The sequence below is a fragment of the Plecotus auritus genome, assembly GCF_963455305.1.
Source record: "Plecotus auritus genome assembly, chromosome: 2".
Classification (NCBI taxonomy): Eukaryota; Metazoa; Chordata; class Mammalia; order Chiroptera; family Vespertilionidae; genus Plecotus; species Plecotus auritus.
In genome coordinates, this window is record NC_137771.1 from 26,138,386 (window position 1) to 26,142,163 (window position 3,778).

The window sequence follows — 3,778 nt, forward strand, 5'->3', positions numbered from 1 at the left end:
CTTTTATCTGCCTCTGTCCTCCAATCCCTATTTTCCTCCCAAGAATCATTGACTTTTACCACTTTCCTATTTAGTAACCCAAAGACAATGTATGCATATGTATATATATTCTCCTTCCTTTTTGTTTCACATACATGGAACATAAAATATGCACTGTTGTTTTTTTCTCTCCCTGCTATGCTTTTCATAGCAGTGAGAGAAGCATCCTGGAGAACCTAACACCAGGCAAGGACAATCTGACAACAATGAGAACTTCATTTTTACACATTCTTTGGGTTTTTTGTTGTTGTTGTTGTTCATCCTCACAGAAGGATTTTTTTTTTTTTTAAACTTTCCATTGATATCTTTTATTGATTTTTCTTCACAGAGAGGAAGGGAGAGGGATAGAGAGAAACATCAAAGAGAGAGAAACATTGATCAGCTGCCTCCTGCACGCCCCCTACTGGGGATGTGCCCGCAACCAAGGTACATGCCCTTGACCGGGAATCGAACCCGGGACCCTTCAGTCTGCAGGCCGACGCTCTATCCACTGAGCCACACTGGTCAGGGCCAGAAGGATATTTTCCCATTGGTTTTTAGAGCGAGTGGAAGGGAGAGGGAGAGACACCGAGAGATATGCATCGATGCGAGAGAGACACCTGGAGCGGTTGCCTCCAGCGCTTGACCCCCAGTTGAGGCAAGGCTTCTGCCACCAAGGAACAGCAAGTGCACAATGATATCAGACTTGTTTGCTTTGAGGAGTCTCAGCAGAAACACAAGACTGAAGGGATTACTTAAGGCTGTAGCCTTAATAACTCATTGTCCAACTTCTTTCTTTATTGGGTCTTATAGCAAACAATGAGAAGAAAAGTAAAGAAAAACTAGCTGAATACAAGTGCCTGCATTGAGAAAAGCATTCTGACTTTATTAATAACTAGAGGCCCGGGGTAGGAAATTCATGCACGGGGGTGCAGAAGGGGGGTCCCTCAGCCCGGCCTGCACCCTTTCCAATCCAGGACCCCTCAGGGGATGTCCGACTGCCAGTTTAGGCCTGATCCCTGTGATCAGACCTAAACTGGCAGTCAGACATCCCTCTCGCAATCCGGGACTGCTGGCTCCTAACCTTTCACCTGCCTGCCTGCCTCCCTTCCTGATTGCCCCTAATCTCTCTTCCTGACTGCCTGATTGTCCCTAACTGCTCTCCCCTGCTGGCCTGATCACCCCTAACCACCTCTGCCTCAGCCCCTGCCACCATGGCTTTGTCTGGAAGGACGTCCGGAAGGATGTCCAGAAGATGTTAGGTCTAATTAGCATAATACTCTTTTATTAGTATAGATAAGATCTGTGCTAAGCATTTGAGATACCTTATCTTAGTTAATTTTGATAGTTCACTTGTGATGTGGGTTCATTTTATAGGTGGGCAAACTAAGCTCAGAGAGGTTGTGACCTGCCTAGGTTTACACAAAGGGGTCAATAACAGAGCTAGGGTTTGAGACCACATCTGGCTGATTCCCAGCCCACATCATTGCTTTATGGCAGAGAGAAGAGTGGTCTCCATTATCTCTTACCTTTAGGAATAGTAGTAGCTGCACCAGCAGCAGCCAGCGTCAGTGGCAGTCAGAGCCACACCAACGGAGAGGAGACACAGGAGCAGCTCAGGGCAGGACAGCAAGAAGACCCAAAGCACTGGGGTACCTGTTGCCAAGACTCCGCAGGTCTGTAACCCAACAAAGGAAACCGGAGTGACCTCTGGTGGCCTAAGAAGTCACCATTTTCATACCGTATTGAAAGCTGAAGGGAGGTTTCTGCTGTACTGTCTTTGAGGGTGAGGAACAAACAGTTGTACCAGATAATTATTCCCGCTTTGTTCTGTGCTCCCTTTTGTCATCTTCTACCAACTTTCTACTCAACCCCACTTCCAAAGTCACACAGTAAGAATAGTGGCGAAGTTGGTAGACTCTGGACCTAGACGTTTTGAATCCTGACCCTTGGTAGCTATGCAGTCTTAGTCAATTACAAACATTTTCCATACCTTAGTTTCTTTTCAAAAATCCTGCCATGGAAATTTGCATACTTCTGATATGTTCTTTTTAATAGCTGCCTTAAATGTACTATACTTTATTCGATCACTGTTTGAATGATGAATGATCTCTTTAATCTCAGCGTTTGGCCACTGGTTGAACAATGCTGCAATAAACACCCATGTAAATATATTTCAGTGCTTTTCGTTTATAGGGTGTCTTCCCAGAAGTGGGATTATAGATGCAAGGGTATGTTTTTATTGTTAATAGACGTTGCTGGAATGCTTTCTGAAGGGGCTGCACTAATATACAGCAATCTATAATAATAAAAGCGTAATATGCTAATTAGACCAGACAACCAAACGACCTTCTTGACATCCTTCCAGACAACCTTCCCGACAGAGCCGTGGCTTCGAGGGCCGAGCCCCTTGCATGAATTTCGTGCATCGGGCCTCTATCCTATCTAATAAAGAGGGAATATGCTAATTGACCATCACTCCATCACAAAGATGGCTGCACCCACAGTTGAAGCCAAATTCCCATAAGGAGCCTTAACGAGCAATCAGCAGGGACCTGAGACTACACCCTCCCCCACGCCCATAGGGCTTGACAGGGGACCTCCGGCCATGCCCCCTGCCCTGGGGTTAGGCTGGGGGACCTGAGGCCATGTCCCCCACCAGGTGGGGCTTGACAGGGGACTTCAGGCCATGCCCCCCACCCCAGCACCAGGCCAGGGGACCTCATACTGCACCCCCTGCCCAGTGGGGCTTGACAGGGGACCTCAAGGCCCAGTCTGGGCTGGGGAACCTCAGGCCACACCCCCCGTCATGGTGCCGGGCCAGGGGACCTGAAGCTACACCCCCTGCCCGGCAGGGCTTGACAAAGGTGGGACTGGCTGGGACTGGATCTAGCCCAATGGAGGGGGGGCAGCCGGGTTTGGGTCTCGATTTTGAGGCACATGTGGGTGGGTGGGGACTTGACTCTGGGTCCCGTGGTGCACCCCAGACTCTGACAGGAGGAAGGTTTTCATATACATTTTACTAATTTTCTTTCATCTCTGATACTTCTATTACAGAGAAAGGGCAAATAGCAATATTAAATTATTTCCTCTAATTAATCCCCTTTTAATGTGCACGAATTTCATGCACCGGGCCACTAGTTATATAATAATGCCGTTCCAGCAATCCCACAGCAATAAATATTATCTGAATTTTTAAAAGTTCACAGTCTGATAAGTATAAAATGATATCTCATTGTTCCTTTAGTTTGCATTCCTTGGCTATTTGTGAGCTTGAGTAATTCTCATATGTTTCTTTTTTAAAATATATTTTTATTGATTTCAGAGAGGAAGGGAGAGGGAGAGAGAGATAGAAACGTCAATGATAAGAGAGAATCATTGATCAGCTGCCTCCTGCATGCCACACACTGGGGATCAAGCCTCCATGTGCCATGACCAGGAATGGAACCGTGACCTCCTGGTTCATAGTTCAATGTTCAACCACTGAGCTACAATTGCTGGGGTCATATACTTCTTGTTCATTCAGATTTGTTCTGTGAATTACTTCTTCATGTCCTTTACCCATTTTTCTATTAGGTTGTCAGTTTCCTTCTTGTTAGTTTGAAAGAATCCATCTTATGTTATAAATAGTAACTTTGTGCTCCACCGGTGAGGTTCAGTGGTTGAACCCTGACCTATGAACTAGGAGGTCATGATTTGATTCCCAATCAGAGCACATGCCCAGGTTGCAGGCTCAGTCCCCAGTATGGGGGAGGTGCAG